Below are 19,444 nucleotides of genomic sequence, written 5' to 3' on the forward strand. Positions count from 1 at the left end.
TTTCATTATAGAGTGTTTAATAGTATTTTGAAACGTATTCAGAGTTACACTAAAGTGAGATAGAGCCTTTGCCTTTTTAATCTAATTTTCTTCTTTCTCTTTCTTCTTCCCACCCATTTAATTTCTTTTCCAACTCTCCAAATCTAATTGTTTTAATTTTTTATAGTGGTAAGACAATGTGAGATCTACTCACTTAACAGTTTAAGTGTCCAGCAGAGTATTATTAACTATAGGCAATATGCTAAATCATAGATCTCTCCAACTTATTCATCTTGAATAGTTTAGTTCAGTCATTGAGTCCTGTCTGACTCTTTGTGACCCCATGAATCTCAGTATGCTAGGCACCCCGGTCCATCACCAACTCCCAGAGTTTACCCAAACTCATGTGCATCAGATCGGTGATGCCATCCAGCCATCTCATCCTCTGTAGTTCCCTTCTCCTCCTGCCCTCAATCCCTCCCAGCATCAGGGTCTTTTCCAATGAGTTAACTCTTTGCAAGAGTTGGCCAAAGTATTGGAGTTTCAGCCTCAGCATCAGTCCTTCCAATGAACACTCAGGACTGGTCTCCTTTAGGATGGATTGGTTGGATCTCCTTGCAGTCCAAGGGACTCTCAAGAGTCTTCTCCAACACCACAGTTCAAAAGTATCAATTCTTCGGCGCTCAGCTTCCTTCACAGTGAAACTCTCACCAACACCACTATTCAAAAGTGTCAACTCTTCAGTGATCAGCTTTCTTCCCAGTCCAACTCTCACATCCATACATGACCACTGGAAAAACTATAGCCTTGACTAGACGGACCTTTGTTGGCAAAGTAATATCTCTGCTTTTTAATATGCTATCTAGGTTGGTCACGGAGATGGCAACCCACTCCAGTATTTTTGCCTGGGAAATCCCATGGACAGAGGAGCCTGGTAGGCTACAGTCCATGGGGCCGCAAAGAGTTGGACACGACTGAGTGACTTCCCTTCACGAGGTTGGTCATAACTTTCCTTCCAAGGAGATCTTGCATAACTGAAGCTTTATATACCCATTGAGTAACAATTCCCATTTTTCTACCCCCTGCCCCAGCCACTGCTAACCACCATCCTATTCTCTGCTCCCATGTATTTGAGTATTTCCGATACTTCATATAAATGGAATGATTCGTTCTTCTATGATTAACTGATTATTCTTAGCAGTGTTGCCCAGGTACATCTATGTTTTTACATATGGAAGGATTTCCTTGTTTTAAAACCAATGGCCAAACAGTAGTCTATTCTGTATGTATACTCAGTTCAGTTCATTTCATCCGCTCAGTCGTGTCCGCCTCTTTGCGACCCCATGACGCAACATGCCAGGACTCCCTGTCCATCACCAATTCCCGGAGTTCACTCAGACCCACGTCCATCGAGTCAGTGATGCCATCCAGCCATCTCATCCTCTGTCATCCCCTTTTCCTCCTGCCCCCAATCCTACCTTAAAAAAAGAAAAATGATGGCTATCCTAACAGATGTGATATATAATTGTGAAATGCATTTCCCTGATGATTAGTGATGTTGAGCATCTTTAATCTGCATCTTTGTCCTTTGTCTTCTTTGGAGAAATGTCTATTCAATTTCTTTGCTCATTTTTAAATTGGGCTATTTGTTTTCAGTATTGAATTCTATGGGCTTCCCAGATGGCTCAGCAGTAAAGAATTCATCTGCAATGAAGGAGATGCAGGAGACACTGGTTTGATTCCTGGGTCAGGAAGATCCCTGGAGGAGGAAATAGCAGCCCACTCCAATATTCTTGACTGGAAAATCCCATGAACAGCAAACCCTGGTGGGCTATAGGCCGTAGGATTGCAAAGGTCAGACTAAACTGAATGCAGCATAGCACATTGAGTTCTATGAGGTCCTCATATTTTATATATTAAACACCTGTCAGATACACGGTTTACAAATTCTTTCTCCCTTTCCACAGAGTGTGCTTTCAAGTTTGTTGTAGTTCCACTTGTTTGCTTTGCTTTTGTTGCCTGTGTTTTTGGTGTTTTATCCAAGGAATAATTATCAAGAAAAATGTCAAGAAGATTTTCTTCCATGTTTCCTTCTAGAAGTTTTACCATTTAAAATCTTGAGTTTAAGGCTTAAAAAAAAATAACAAAAATATATGGAATGGCTCATAAATTTGTGTGTTATCCTTTTGTAGGAGCCATGCTAATCTTCCCTGTATAGTTCCAATTTAATAAATGTGTTCCAAAGCAAGCAATTGAGCTTAAGTCATTAATCCTTTTTGAGTTGATTTTTGTGTACGGTATAAGATTAAGATCCAATTAGTTTTTTGCAATTGGACATCACTTTTCCCAGAATCAATTGTTGAAGAGACTACCCTTTCCACATTTTGTATTTTCAAAATGCTTGTCAAATATCAGTTGCTAAAATATGTCTGTAAATACATTTTAGTAATACCATTCCAATTCATGAACACAAATTATCTTTTCATTTATTTGTGTCTTCTTCATTGTCTTTCATCAGTGTTTTATAGCTTTTGGTATACAGATATTTCACTTCTTGGTTAAATTTATTCCTAAATATTTTATTCTTTCTGATGCTATTTTAAGAGGAATTGTTCTCTTAATTCCATTTATGGAGAGTTAGTTGTGAATGTATATAAATCCAGCTGGTTTTTATGTTTTTCTATCTTTTACTGAATTTGTTGATTTTATCCAACAGTTTATGTGGAGTATTAGGATTTTCTTTTACTTCTAAAATGCATCATCAGCAAAAATATAATTTTCATTTCTTCAAATCAGATGTCTTGTCCATTTGCACTGGCTAGAACTTCCAAAACGGTGTTAAAGAGAAGGACGGGAGGGCATGGGCATCCCTGTTTTGTTCTTGATTTTAGCAAAACTTTCAATGTTTCACCACTGAGTATAATGTTAGCTATCAGCTTGCCATATAAGGCCTTTATTATATTGAGGTACATTCCTTCTCTATCCAATTTCTTGAAAACTTTCATCATGAAAATGTACTAAATTTTATGAAATGCTTTGCTTGCATCTATTGAGATAATCATGTGATTTTTAACCTTTATTCTATTAATGTTGCACATTGCATTATTTGCTTTATATACATTGAACCATCCTTGAATCCCAGGCATAAATCCAACTTGACCATGTATTGGCATCTGATTTCAATTAGTTGTATTCTCTTATAGCTCACTGAACTTTTTTTAAGATAACTACTTTGAATTCCTTCTCAAACAATTCTTAGACCTCAATTTTTTAAGAATCATTTACTAGATATTTTTTTTTCCCTTTTTGGGGTCATATTTCTTAAAACATCATGTTTCTTGTAGCTTTTTATTGGCGCTTGTGCATCTCTGAGTCTTTTCAGACTGGTTTTATACAAAAAAAAAAAAAAAAAAAAGACCTTCACCAATCAGACTGGCTAGAGATTCTGGCAAACATGAAACTTTTCTATGAATGTACATGTTTTACTTCTCTCATTTCTTCCTGGAAGATAAAAGGTTGTGCAACTTTTCTCAGTCTCAGAGTTGTCCTGGCCACAGTAAGCCTCCTGTCCCTTTCCTGAGACAGTGCACTAAAAGACAGAAACACAGGATGCACACTCAGCTCCTGTCCCACCCTCCTTTCTTTAAATATTTATTTATTACGTTTTGGTTGCTCTTTGGCTTTGTTTTTGCTGTGCCCAGGTCTTCTTAGTTTTGGAGAGTGGGGACAACTCTCTAGTTGCAGTGTGTAGGCCTCTTACTGTGATGGTCTCTCCTGTACAGCACATGTTCTAGGTGCACAGGCTTCAGTAGTTGTGGTTTGTCAGTTCAATAGTCATGGCTTCTGGGCTCTAGAGCACTGGCTCAGTAGTTGTGGCACATGGGCCTAGTTGCCCCATGACATGTGGGATCTTCCTGGACCAGAGATAGAACCAGTGTCCCCTGCAGTGCAAGGTGAATTCCTAACCACTGGACCACCAGGGAAGCCCCTCTCCCTCCCTCTTGATGAACAAGTCTCAGGATTGAGCATCTTCTCCCAATGTCCGCAGAGCCATACTGGTTGCTGAGAGTCATTCTGTCCTTTTCCCTAGGCCAGTGCACTGAAATTCTGGGCCTTGAGTGGAAGCTCCATTTCTCTTTCTCCTCTCTGAAGGAAAAGTCTCAATATTATGTCCCTTTTCTGAATTTTTCAGGGCCATGACAGCTGTTGAGACTATGTCAATGCCTTCAGCATTGTGGGTGAGATTATATAGTAACAGGTCTCTCTGAAAGTGGCTTGAGGGTTGTTGCATAGTTAACTCTTCCCACTCATGGAGAAATTGATGGCTGAGGGGATTTCTCTTGCTCCTAAGTTATGCTGGTTTAGAAAGACTGACAGAGGTTAACTGAAATTGTTTTTAAAAATTTCAGTGTGACTGTTCTCAGTTTTAAACTCATCTAGGGTACTGAAACTATTTAACTGGATTCTGGAGTTTTCATAAAGGTATTTTGGGCCTTAAAATGTTATTAAATTAGTGCATTTATTGGCCAATGACAGCTGCGATTTCCTATTATGGCTTTTTATTGATATCACTGCTTCTAATCTTTTTTTTTTTTTTTTTTTCCCAATTGGAGGCTAATTACAATATTGTGGCGGGCTTTGCCATACATTCTCATGAATCAGCCATGGGTACACATGTGTTCTCCATCCTGACCCTTCCTCCCCCTTCCCTCCCATCCCATTCCTCAGGGTCATCCCAGTGCACCAGCCCTGAGCACCCTGTCTCATGCATCAAGCCTGGACTGGCGATCTATTTACATAATAAAGTATACATGTTTCAGTGCTATTCTCTCAAATCATCCTACCCTCACCTTCTCCCACAGAGTCCAAAAGTCTGTTCTTTACATCTGTGTCTCTTTTGCTGTCTCACATATAGGGTCATCATTACCATCTTTCTAAATCCCATATATATGTGTTAATATACTGTATTGTTGTTTTCTTTCTGACTTACTTCACTCTGTATAATAGGCTCCAGTTTCATCCACCTCATTAGAACTGATTCAAAGGCATTCTTTTTAATAGCTGAGTAATATTCCATTGTGTATATGTACCACAGCTTTCTTATCCATTCATCTGCCGATGGACATCTAGGTTGCTTTCATGTCCTGAATACTGTAAAGAGTGTGGCAATAATCATTGGGGTACATGTGTCTCTTTCAATTCTGGTTTCCTCAGTATGTATGCCCAGCTGTGAGATTGCTATGTCGTATGGCAGTTCTATTTCTAGTTTTTTAAAGAATTTCCACCCTGTCTCCATAGTGGCTCTACTAGTTTGCATTCCCATCAACAGGGTAAGAGGGTTTCTTTTTCTCCACACCCTCTCCAGCATTTATTGTTTGTAGACTTTTTGATAGCAGCCATTCTTTTTATTTATTTATTTATTTATTTATTTTGATAGCAGCCATTCTTACTGGCATGAGATGGTACCTCACTGTGTTTATGATTTGCATTTCCCTGATAATGAGTCATGGTGAGCATCCTTTCATGTGTTTGTTAGCCATCTGTACGTCTTTGGAAAAATGTCTGTTTAGTTCTTTGGCCCATTTTTTGATTGGGTCATTTATTTTTCTGGAATTGAGCTACAGGAGTTGCTTGTATATTTTTGAGATTAGTTGTTTGTCAGTTGCTTCATTTGCTGTTATTTTCTCCCCTTCTGAAGGCTGTCTTTTCACCTGACTTATAGTTTCCTTCATTGTGCAAAAGCTTTTAAGTTTAATTAGGTCCCATTTGTTTATTTTTGCTTTTATTTCCATTACTCTGGGAGGTAGGTCATAGAGGATCCTGCTATGATTTATATCAGAGAGTGTTTTGCCTGTGTTTTCCTCTAGGAGTTTTATAGTTTCTGGTCTTACATTTAAATCTTTAATCCATTTTTTAGTTTATTTTTCTGTATGGTGTTAGAAAGTGTTCTAGTTTCATTCTTTTACAAGTGGTTGACCAGTTTTCCCAGCACCACTTGTTAAAGAGATTGTCTTTTCTCCATTGTATATTTTTCACTCCTTTGTCAAATATAAGGTGGCCATAGGTGTATATATTTATCTCTGTGCTTTCTATTTTGTTTGATCTGTGTTTCTGTCTTTGTGCCAGTACCATACTGTCTTGATGGCTGTTGCTTTGTAGTATAGCCTGAAGTCAGGCAGGTTGATTCCTCGAGTTCCATTCTTTCTCAAGATTGCTTTGGCTATTCGAGGTTTTTGTATTTCCATACAAATTGTTAAATTATTTGTTCTAGTTCTCTGAAAAATACCATTGGTAGCTTGATAGGGATTACATTGAATCTGTAGATTGCTTTGGGTAGTATACTCATTTTCACTATATTGATTCTTCTAATCCATGAACATGGCATATTTCTCCATCTATTTGTACCATTTATTTCTTTCATCAGTGTTTTATAGTTTTCTGTATATAAATCTTTTGTTTCTTTAGGTAGATTTATTCCTAAGTATTTGATTCTTTCATTGCAATGGTGAATGGAATTGTTTCCTTAATTTCTCTTTCTGTTTTCTCACTGTTAGTGTATAGGAATACAAGGGATTTCTGTGTGTTAATTTTATATCCTACAACATTATTATATTCATTGATTAGCTCTAGTAATTTTCTGGTGGTGTCTTTCGGGTTTTCTATGTACAGGATAGGGTCATCTGCAAACGGTGAGAGTTTTACTTCTTTTCCAATCTGGATTCCTTTTATTTATTTTTCTTCTCTGATTGCTGTGGCTAAAACTTCCATAACTATATTGAGTAATAGTGGTGAGAGTGGGCATCCTTTTCTTGTTCCTGACTTTAGGAAAATGCTTTCTGTTTTTCAACACTGAGGATAATGTTTGCTGTGGTCTTATCATATATGGCTTTTATTATATTGAGGTATGTTTATAACCTCTAATCCAGGTTTTTAAAGAATCCTAACCAAAATTATGTCTACTCATCATTGGGATAAAACCTTTTTTAACCCCCAAACTCACTTTGTTGTAGGATAACACCTATAAAAATGTAATTACCAGATACCCTTTGTGAGTGAAAAAAAAAAAAAAATTACCAACTCCTTTTTCACTAGTATATCTCAGTTGCATGACTACCTGTATATCTGAAATGAGTTTATACACTTTATATTCCCTCTAAATATGCCAAAAGTTTACAACTGAAAAATCATATTGCTACTGTATCATCTAGGTCCACATAGATTATTTAAGAATCAGAATAGGATAGAATAAGTGTTCTAGTGCAATTACAATGGTTCAAAGATTACAATAAGGGCTCAACCCACATGTTTTTGAAAATATAGAGGTGAAAATATTTGTATGATAGCTACCATTAAGGAAGAAAATTCATGAGGTCATATGGTCCTATATTTTCTTATATTTTCTGATCTTCAAGATGTAAAGGTTAATCTTAATGTTCTTTGTAAGGTGACCCACAGCTCTTGCAAATGAAGCAGATAGGCATTGTTATGGATCAGTATTTCCATAGAACAGCAGACCCCTTCCTTTTTAGCACCAGGGACCAGTTCTGTGGAAGACAATTTTCCACAGCTTAGGGGAAGGGGGAAGGTTTCAGGATGATTCAGACACATTACATTTATTGTGCACTTTATTTCTAATCTAAAGCTGCTGCTAATCTGACAGAAGGTATCAGTCTGTGGCCCAGAGGTGGAGGACCCCAGCCCATAATACCTGAGGTGATTCAGGCCACCACATTGTGGGGAAATTGGATTTAGGCTTCTATTATGGTCGAACCAACAGATGAATCAATTCCATATTTTTGAAGGCAGCCAGTTATTATTGAACAGAGTATTCAGTGATTCTACTTAAGACAGCATTAAAAAAAGATGTCAAGGAAGAAATATTTTGGGAAGTAGAATCTTTTGTTGTTAAGTTGAATTATCACCGAGTTTTATGACCTTAATTCTGTTATTAAAGTCCATTTTTAACAGATTCAGTAATTGGAAAATTAAAGTTCAACCATAACCAGATTTAATAATTTATTCAGTTCAGATCTTAAATATTTTAATTATTCAATATGTTAAAACAGCTGTGCAAGAAAATGTCTTACAAGATATAAATCAAGAACTCTCTCTAAACTATATTTTAAAAGCTGTATCTTCTACCCACTCAACTGCCCATCCTTTAATTCCACACCAACTCACTACCTAACTCTGTCCACACCTATCCGATACTCTCCTCTGTCAAGTTTGTAAAACATATTATCTTCTGCACTGATAAATGTCAGGATTATGGATTATTTTAAAAGAAAAATTTGTCCTTATATACACAAACAAAGGACTTTGCATGTTTTCTTTTTTACAAGAGAAACATTTCTGGGAAAGTCTCTAAATAATGTCTTTAACAATTTTTTGTATCCTAAGAGTGGTTTCATCTGTGTGAAAGTTTGTGGCAGTCAAGTTGCACGTTTATATTTATGAAGAAAAAACAATAAAAATGAAACTGTTAGGGAACACTAACTGCCAATTCTTATCCTGGTCAAGGTTCCCTATCCACAACATGTTGTTCAGCACAGTCTGCTTGAGAATTTCAGAGTCATGATTGAGTTCTTGGCCTTTGTCATCACCTTACTGATGGTGCTCTGGAATTCTCTAGGAAGTCAATTCCTTCACCCTTTCTTCATTACTTTATATAGTTAAACTGTTACTAATTGGTCAATATACTTCTAAGAAATGGAAGTTCACCAATTTTTCCTTTTATTTTTTAAATTTAATGTTTATTTTATATTAGAGTATATTCATATGGGTGTGAGTGGTCACTCAGTCACGTCTGACTCTTTGTGACCTCGTGGACTGTAGCCCACCAGTCTTCTCTTTCCATAGAATTTTCCAGGCAAGAATCCTGGAGCAGGTGGCCATTTCTTACCAAGGGACCTTCCCTACCTAGGCATCAAACCTGCATCTCTTGCACCTCCTGTACTGGTAGGCAGGCTCTTTACCATTGTCCCATCTGGAAGCCCCATATTAGAATATAGTTGATTCAAAATGCTGTGTTAGTAACAGGTGTAAAGTGATTCAGTTATGCATATACATGTATCTTTTTTTTTTTTCAGATTCTTTTCCCATATAGGGAAATACAGAATATCAAGTAGAGATCCATGTCCTATGTAATAGGTTTTTGTTGATTTTCTGTTTTATATATAGTAGTACATATATATTAATCCCAAACTCCTAATTTATCCCTTCCCCCACCTCACCTTTCCCCTTTGCTAAATATAAGTTAATTTTCAAAATCTGCAAGTGTTGTTCTGTTTTGTAAATAAGTTCACTTGTATATTCTTTTTTCTTTTTAGATTTCACATATAAGTAATATTATATGATATTTTTCCTTCTCTATAAAATTTATTTCATTTAGAATGATAAACCTAGGTCCATCCATGTTTCTGCAGATTGCCTTATTTAATTCTTTTCATGGCTTAGTAAAATTCTATTGTATATGTGTACCATACCTTCTTTATCCATTCCTCTGTTGATGGTCATTCATATTGGCTCCAAGTCTTGGCTGTTGTAAAGAATGATGAAAATAACACTGAGTTGCATTTTCACAGAGTTAGAACAAGATTTTTTTTTTTTAATTTGTATGGAAACATGAAAAACCCTGAGTAACCAAAGCAACCTTGAGAAAGAAAAATAGGGCTAGAGGAATCAGAATCCCTCACTTCAGACTATACTACAAAGCTACAGTCATTAAAGCAATGTAGTACTGGCACAAAAACAGAAATATACCTCAATGCAACAGGATAAAAAGCCCAGACATAAATAAACCCACATACCTATGGCCAATTAATCTATGACAAAGGAGTATATGAAGGAGAAAAGACAGTTCTTCAATAAGTGGTGCTGGAAAAACTGGACAGCTACATATAAAAGGATGAAATTAGATCACTCCCCTATACTATACACAAAAATAAACTCAAAATGGATTAAAGATCAAAACGTAAAACTCGGTACTATTAAACTCTTAAAGGAAAACAGTCAGAATACTCTTGGATATAAATCACAGGAATATCTTTTTGATCCACCTACTAAAGTGATGGACATAAAAACAAACAAATGGGACCTAGTTAAACTTAAAAAACTTTTGCATAGCAAAGGAAACCATGAACAAAATAAAAGACAACACACAGAATGAAAGAAAATACTTTCAAGTGAAGCAACTGACAAGGAAATAATCTCCAAAATATACCATGCAGCTCATTAAAAACAACCGTATCAAAAAATGAGCAGAAGCTCTAAATAGACATTTCTCCAAAGACAAACAAATGACCAGAAAGCAAATGAAAAGATGTTCAACATGAATGGGTTGCCATTTCCTTCTCCATCAGTAATTATTAGAGAAACACAAATCAAATTTACAGTGAGGTATAACAACCTCACAGTGGAAGTTCATCATCTAATTTTGAAGTAATTGCTGGGAATAGAAGTGTTAAACTTATGGGAAAGGCAAACTTATAAATATATATATTTTTTAACCTTTGAAAAGCAAATTGGAGATGCTATGGGTCAGAAAAGAAGCACCATTTCTTTCTATTTTAGTCTTCAGTTCAGTTCAGTTCAGTTCAGTTCCATCGATCAGTCGTGTCCCACTCTTTGCGACCCCATGAATCGCAACATACCAGGCCTCCATGTCCATCACCAACTCCTGGAGTTTACCCAAACTCATGTCCATCCAGCCATCTCATCCTCTGTCATCCCCTTCTCCTCCTGTCCCCAATCCCTCCCAGCATCAGGGTCTTTTCTAGTGAGCCAACTCTTCGCATGAGGTAGCCAAAATATTGGAGTTTCAGCTTCAGCATCAGTCCTTCCAATGAACACCTAGGACTGATCTCCTTTGGGATGGACTGGTTGGATCTCCTTACAGTCCAAGGGGCTCTCAAGAGTCTTCTCCAACACCACAGTTCAAAAGCATCAATTCTTAAAAATAAACAAAAGGGCCTTAATATTCTGTTCAGCTTGAAAAAACTTTAGACTGCTTCCTTCCTGACTATAAGCTCCTGATTTCCTTTTTCTTAGAGTATTTTCTTTAGAAAACTTATAAGTGTAAATCCTTTCTTTGTCCATACAAGGTGTAAATATTCTCGCACACATTTACAACCCAAATATGCCTTAGTCAAGGTCCTACAAACCATACCTTTGAAATGTAATCATCAAGGAAAATAGAATGCCTATCTCAGAATCTCCATAGAGGAGTAGGAGCCAATCTTAGATCAATACCAATTAGCCAGCAATCATATTGACCACCCCCACCTCAATTAACATCTTCCAGTATTTATCCACTAGCTCACCACAATATTTAACAACTCTCCCACTTTTTCTTTCAGAGCAATTGAGTTCATTCTTTCTCCTTTATATATTGAATATAGTTTTCCTTGACTATTTAACCTGTTTGGTACAGAGTGATCAAATAGAAAGTCCTAGAGAAAGTTTAGAAATTAGCAAAAGCAGAATATATAAGCATTGTTATGATGGTAAGAATTTGGCAGTTTCTAGAATTTGGGTCAATGCTTTTTGTTTTTCTGAAAAGGGCACAAAATGCTGATGATTACAGCTAGAACAATTATATCCTTCGAGCAGCTATGAAGGAATTCTCTAATATGACAAGAGGAGAGGACATTTCAGCCTTTACACGTATTTTCCTTTAACATTCTTCTCTGTCCACCCTTATTTATTTCCTCTTGTAAGCCTGTTGTAAAATTCTTATACTATTTCAAGCTTCTTTGGCCTTTGCCTTCTATAAGATGCGTCTGTAATTTTTTTTTTAATTTGAAAAATCTATTAAGACATTTTTCATTTTATTACATAGGCTTTACTTTTTAAAATGCACTTTTAAATCCATCTCCATACCTCAACTCATAACATATCCCTTTACTCTGGCCCTTTTTAAACAGAAGGTAGCATAAACATTTCTAAGGTTTGTCTTTTCTGGGGGACAAATTTTAGCACATGATTGCTGAAATACAGTCTTAGACAATTTACTGCTTAGAGTAAATTGTCTGAAGGAGTTTACATTTTGACTCCTTTCTAATACCATCCCAGCCTTAAGCGAATATTCTTTTCCTTTTCTCTGTTTTTTCAAATGGACAAAACACTAAATGTTCCTTCATTTTCCCTCCTCCAGTAAAACATGTATGTTCCATAGGAAACCAAAAGGGAAATTTGTAGCAACAAAAATTAAACAAGACACAGCCATTCAGTTTGCATTTTTCAAATTTGATTTTCATCAAAATTTATAAAATATATAGAAATGGATTACTCTCATTAAAGTCAAATTATCTAGACCTCTTCCTCCTTCTTGGTCTCCCTCCTGTTTCCTGTTTTCTGAGAATCTTTCATTAAACTTTAGATCTTTGAGAAACTCAAATTGAAAATTATGGATCTAGAAAATTGGAGTAAGTGTATATAAACCAATGGGAATCACTTGAAAACCATTATAAAAGGGGAGTACTGGGCCATATCTTATAGGTAGGGAAAATTAATGAGAAATTTTATTTTAAAAATTTGAGGAGGCTTAGGAAGAGCCTGGTAGGCTGCAGTCCATGGGGTCATGAAGAGTCAGACACGACTGAGCGACCTACCTTTCACTTTTCACTTTTATGCATTGGAGAAAGAAATGGCCACCCGTTCCAGTGTTCTTGCCTGGAGAGTCCCAGGGACGGGGGAGCCTGGTGGGCTTCCGTCTATGGGGTTGCACAGAGTCGGACATAACTGAAGTGACTTAGCAGCAGCAGTTTATCCCTATGGGGAAGCGGAGTGGGAAGGAGGGGAATGGTGGTGGTAGTTTTAAAGTTAAAATGGACTAAGTGAAGGGAAAGGTAGACAGCTGCAAAAATTACTAATTAGTTAAATTACACTCTTAAAATGGTTAGCAATTCATCTTCAATTTTGGTATACAGTGTCTGTTTCTCATTTTGAGTTCCAGGGATCCTAGAGTGGTATCTTTTCTAACATTAAAAGTATTGCTTTGGAAATATAATTAAGACATCTAACAAGGACAAAGTATCCTTTATTCTACTTCTTGCCTTGTTTTCTGTGCTCAGAAAAAGAAAATGTTGACAGTTGGCTTGCCATCTGTTCTCATAGGGCCAAAGTCTAAAACTTTGAGATATTTTTCAATGGAGTCCTTGATTATAGATAACATATTATGTTCAGAATATATGTCTGTTACTCATTAAAATATTAACCAACAAAGCAGTTGATCTGAAGAGAAACTTCAAGGACAAAGTTGACACACTTGTTCCCAAGGTATCCATGATTTTTTTCATATTAAAGCTACTTCAGCTTATCTTTTATTTTATTTTTGATTGTGCTGGGTTTTCATTGCTGCACACAGATTTTTTTTTTTTCCCTAGTCGTGGGGGCAGGGGCTACTCTTTACTTGCAGTGTACAAGCTTCTCATTGTGATGGCTTCTTGTTGCGGAGCATGGGCTCTAGACGCATGGGCTTCAGTGGTTGTGGCACTCGGTCTCAGTATTAATAGTTTCAGCTTGCAGGCTCTGGAGTGAAGACTCAGTAGTTTGGAAGACAGGGTTACTTGCCCTGTGGCCTGTGGAATCTTCCTGGACAAAGGACGAAACCAACGTCCTCTGCATTTGTAGGAGGACTCTTAATCACTGGACCACCAGGAAAGTCCAAGTTACTTCAACTTTGAAACATGTGCGATTAAAGTATAGGGATGGTGGATAGTACACATTTATAACTTTCTAATTCTACATTGCTGACTGCATGGGATAAAGAATAACTGGCCACTTTTATGATATTATATTATTATATTGAATATCATATAATGGTGGAACAGTAACAACTGGCAAACTGTTATGGGGTAATTTCTTTGGTCATTCAATGAGAAAAATGGAAACTGTAATTTCTTCCAACATCATTCTGTAGCTAGTAGCAAGTACTTTTATTTTGAGCCTTCTGGAAAATTTGTGTAATGAATCTATAGCAGTTCACTTTCTAGATCACCAGTTTTCTCATCTGTAAAGTTGTTGTTGTTGTTCAGTTGCTAAGTCATGTAAACTCTTTGCAATTCCATGGACTGCAGCACACCAGGCTTCTCTGTCCTTCCCTATCTCCTGGAGTTTACTCAAACTCATGTCCATTGAGTCAGTGATGCCATCCTGCCATCCCATCCTCTGTCACCCCCTTCTCTTCCTGCCCTCAATCTTTCCCAGCATCAAGGTCTTTTCCAGTGAGTCAGCTCTTCACATCAGGTAGCCAAATTATTGGAGCTTCAACATCAGTCCTTCCAGTGAATATTCAGGATTGATTTCCTTTAGGATTGGCTGGTTTGATTTCTTTGCTGTCCTAGGAACTCTCAAGAATCTTCAGCACCACAATTTGAAAACATCAATTATTTAGTTCTCAGCCTTCTTTATGGTCCAACTTGCACATCCATACATGACTACTGGAAATACCACACCTTTGACTATACAGATCTTTGTCAGCAAAGTGATGCCTCTGCCTTTTAACATGTGGTCTATGTTTATTATAACTTTTCTTCCAAGAAGCAAGTGTCTTTTAATTTCATGGCTGCAGTCACCATCCGCAATGATTTTGGATCCCAAGAAAACAGAATCTGCCACTGTGTCCACTTTTTCCCATCTATTTGCCATGAAGTGAAGGGACCAGTTGCCATGATCTTATTTTTTTGAATATTGAGTTTTAAGCAAACTTTTTCTTGCTCCTCTTTCACCCTCTTCAAGAGGTTCTTTAGTTCCTCTTTGCTTTTTGCCATTAGGGTGGTATCATCTGAATATCTGAGGTTGTTGATATTTCCCCTGCAATCTTGATTCCAGTTTGTGATTCATCCACCCCAACATTTTGCATGATGTAGTCTGCAAAGAAATTAAATTAGCAGTTTGACATTATACAGCCTTGCCACACTCTTTTCCCAATCTTGAACAAGTCCTTTGTTCCATGTACAGTTGTAACTGTTGCCTCTTGACCTACATACAGTTATCTCAGAAGACAAGTAAGATGCTCTGGTACGCCCATCTCTCAGAATTTTCCACAATTTGTTGTGAGCTACCAGTCATAGGCTTTAGTATAGTCAATGAGGCAGAGAAGATGGTTTTCTGTAAAGTGTAAATCTGTAAAATGTGAATACCATAAGCGTCCCACCCTCCTAGGCACATTGTGCCTTCATACTACTATCAAGTGAGCCCAGTTAATCAACCTTACTGATCTTTCCCATAGACTCTGAGAAATATGACTCTTACCTGCAGTCAATGTACATAGTGAGAGGTGGTCCATAAAGTCATGTAGTAGTGGCCCTCAGTTGACTAGTCTTGTTCAGGTACAACTTATTTACATGTATCACAATGGAAAAACACTGAGAAAAGACTCCACAAATAATAGCTCTCAGCCCACTCCACTCATTTCTTCTCATAATTAGCTACTACTTTTCCATTTAGTTATTTTTGATATTAGTATCAAGTTAGTGGAATGGTAGAACTTGGAGGAAAGAAATCCATCCTTTCTCTCCCAAACCATCCTAGACTGATGCATTCATTCAATTTTTCATGTCCTTGTACAATTTCACCAGTAACAAAACTTTTTGTCTCTTATGCAGATAAATTTTAAAACCATGGTCTATAGTCATAATTCTTTCTATTGGGTCTCCTTTTACTCTGTTATAAGTACTGACAGTGGAAAATCTTCATTGCAAGTCTCCAAGTAAGATTTTAAAGTGGATCCCTTACCCTTAGTTAATTATAAAATAAATACTTCTCTTCCTTTAAGTGTCCTCCTGTCCATCAGGGATTGTGTTGGAGGAAACCTCAACTATGAAAACCTCTGTTCCCTCTCTGGGTAGTCTCCACTTATGTGAAGAACATTATTACTTTGCCCTTCAAGTTCCTTCTCTCCAGAATGAATAAACTCAATTTCTTTCATCTTTCCTCTAGGGCTTTCTTTTCCATGCCTTTGTCATTTTCTCCTTGTAGGAGACATCCAGAAATAACGATCTATGAGTGAACAAAGTTAAATGTTATACATGTGCAATTAATATATCCAATTTACTCCTCCATGGTATATGGGAAAAGTAGTTTAAAAATGAACTTTTCATTTCATAATATTCAAACTCAAAAGTATTATATTTTTATTGTTTTTACATTAGTATTATTTTTGTCCTAACCAAAACTATCACTTGTTTTTAATCTCTTGCAGTGGATACTGTTTAAGGTAGAGCAGGATTGTTTAACTTCTATACCTCTCAACCTGCTGTGTAATCTAATGGTTTAGTTACTGAACAAAGACAGGTCAGAGACATTTAGTCTTCATTACAGCATGTTAGCTTAACAAAAGTATAATAATAATCAAAAGAAATCTGATAACAATGGAAGTGAAAAAAGGAATAAAAATGTATTACTCTGTTAATGTGCTAGCACTGCCTAATGAAGACAAACTAAACTCTTCCTTGCCAGCTAAAGGTCAATGTTAACTTGAATCTCCTGTATTTACATATGTCCCTGATACCTCTGAAGAACTTGGGAGACTTGAAGGAGTAGCATGTGTGTTGTTATACAGAATAAAGTCTAATAGCACTCTAAATCTTACTTCCAACCCTAAGTAACCAAGGAATGATTTGAAGATGCACTTAAAATTGTTTTCCTATTCACTGTCTACCAATACAGACCTGCTACATGTAACCCCTCTAAAATATTTTAAACCTTCAAATGCCTGAAACAATAACCTTAAAAGTGTATTGAAACTAATGTATGTACAGAAAGGTCCTTGCTGCTGCTGCTGTTACTGCTGCTAAGTCGCTTCAGTCGTGTCCGACTCTGTGCGACCCCACAGACGGCAGCCCACCAGGCTCCCCCGTCCCTGGGATTCTCCAGGCAAGAACACTGGAGTGGGTTGCCATTTCCTTCTCCAATGCATGAAGGTGAAAAGTGAAAGTGAAGTCGCTCAGTCGTGTCCGACTCTTCACGATCCCATGGACTGCAGCCTACCAGGCTCCTTCATCCATGGGATTTTCCAGGCAAGAGTACTGGAGTGGGGTGCCATTGCCTTCTCCATTAAAAACGGAAGAGTAGAGTATGTCAGTAGGAAGAGGAGGATAGTGGTTGTATCTGATTAAAGAGGTATTTTAATTATTAAATACTTTAATATATTGGGGTTGTTTGATAGTGATGGTATATCATTGCATCATTTTGCATGATTTAAAAATTAAAAGCAATAACTTTGGAGAAATTAACATTCTCAAATAGTTCAAAAAACTTGGTAAGTTGATTAAAATTTTTACTTGAAATGTGGTACCTATTAATTATAGATATTTTCTTTTCTTTTCTGACATACATTTATGTAAGTTGAAAGCTAACCAAAATAAAGCATTTGGATGTACCTGCATTTTCCAAAGTGTCCAATATTAGGAATACATTCCTGGAAGTAACTAGAAAAAAAATCATGATATATCCCAGATCAATTCAATCAACAGAAATAAAAAGTAAAATTTGTGGCTACATCATTTGATTATTCGATCTGTTTGCATTAGCAACTGGCTTAATCTCAAGAATGAGTCTGTCAAATTCACATATTCTGTCTCATTGTATTTAGGTCTTTTTAAGAAAAGATTATTTATTAGATACTTAAAAATACTGCCTAATAAAAATAAATTTTGTTACTCTTTTCACACCCAAAGCAATAAACAAATTACTGCCTTTAATTCATACTGTTCCCTGATGTGGAACTCACTCAGTAAATGCTCCATAGAACACTGATGACATCCAATGGTCAAACTGATAATTTGCAAAGTTTCAGCTGCTCAGTATAGGGCCTTCCCTCAGGTGGCATCTATACCTCTTAGCACCACCCACCTATGGTATCTTCACCATAGGAAGAAGATTAAGTATAATTTCCTCATATGGAGAGAGGCACGAAGAAAACAAGGGGAAAACCAATGGAAAATGGAGAGAGCCATCTTTACAATATCTTGCAAAGCCAGTCTCTGAGGAGAGATCATTTCTGTAGTGAAACCTCATTTATGTGCATGCTCCTATGCTTCAACTACGTTTGGTGTGAATATTGCATAAACAGTAATATTTTGGTGATAATTAGATTTTCTGAAATCAGAGGGTACCATACCACAAGTTAAAAATAATTGAGGAAATTGAAGACCCAAAGACACTATTGTAAAATACATCCATTCTTGTGGTGAATGAGTTCTGTTCCCTGATTTTGTTACAGTTACATCATGTCCATTGACACTAATAACACAATTGTTAACTTCCAGAATGACTGTTACTATATCATTTTTGTCTTGGTTAATAGCCTGCTTCATTACCATTAATTTAAAAGTGGCTTGTGACAAAATGAAGAATAAATCAACTGTGAAACAGAATGAAAAATGGGAACTGTTTCATGTAGCTCCTGTTCACCTGTTCTGTGAATATGTTGTGTGTTTTGCTATCTTTGTCTTTGCTTACACTGATTCTTAAGACTGAACTCATATTCTTTCTACTTCCAATAAGCTAAAGTTAACTCATACTGTCATAATTATATATAAACATATATTTTTCCATGTCATTTTTATTGAAATATATTTATGATATTAGTTTCAACATATAGCATAATGAGACAATATTTTCATAGGTTATGATACATTTAAAATTACTGGAACCTGAATTGGTGCTTCAGGTTCAACATCAGTCTTTAAAGAATATTCAGGATTGATTTCCTTTATCTGTTTTATACAAAGTAGCTTGTATCTCTTAGTCCATTATCCTTGTCTTTCCCCTCCCACTTCTCTCTCTCAACTGGTAACCACTAGTTTGTGAATCTGTTTCTGTATTTATTTATACATTTGTTTCCTTTTTTAGATTCCATATGTGAGTGATAACAGAGTAATTTTCTTTCTTTGTTGAACTTATTTTACTAGCATAATACTTTCCAGATGATCATGTTGTTGCAAATGACACGAATTCATTATTATTGTGACTGAGTGATATTTCATAAATACCATAGCTTCTTTGTCCATTTATCTGTTGATGGACAGTAAGGTTTCTTCCATATTTAGGCTATTATACGCAGTGTTATAACATTGGAGTACATGAATCTTTTCGAATTAGTGTTTTTGTTTTTTTCAGTTACATACCCATAACTGGAGTAGAATGGCTGGATCATATGGTAGTTATACTTTAAGTTTTTTTAGAAATCTCCACACTGTTTTCCAGGGATTCCCTAGTAGCTCAGATGGCAAAGAATCTGTCTGCAACGTGGGAGACCTGGGTTAGATCCCTGGGTCAGGAAGATTCCCTGGAGAAGGAAATGGCAACCCACTGCAGTATTCTTGCATGGAGAATTCCATGGACAGAGGAGCTTTGGCAGGCTATAGTCCATGGGGTTGCAACGAGTCAGACAAGACTGAGCGACTAATGCTTTCACTCTCATACTGTTTTCCACAGTGGCTACACCAAGGTGAATGTG

General features: G+C 36.6%; 1 non-coding gene across 1 annotated transcript; it reads right to left on the reverse strand.

Annotated features, from left to right (window-relative positions):
* Positions 1-2,126: 2,126 nt before the first annotated feature.
* LOC114110895 (U6 spliceosomal RNA) lies at positions 2,127-2,230 on the reverse strand. Its single transcript, XR_003587064.2, has one exon. It is a non-coding gene; the product is annotated as a U6 spliceosomal RNA (small nuclear RNA).
* Between the last annotated feature and the right edge of the window lie 17,214 nt (positions 2,231-19,444).

The sequence above is a fragment of the Ovis aries genome, chromosome 25 (genome assembly GCF_016772045.2).
Source record: "Ovis aries strain OAR_USU_Benz2616 breed Rambouillet chromosome 25, ARS-UI_Ramb_v3.0, whole genome shotgun sequence".
Taxonomy (NCBI): domain Eukaryota; kingdom Metazoa; phylum Chordata; class Mammalia; order Artiodactyla; family Bovidae; genus Ovis; species Ovis aries.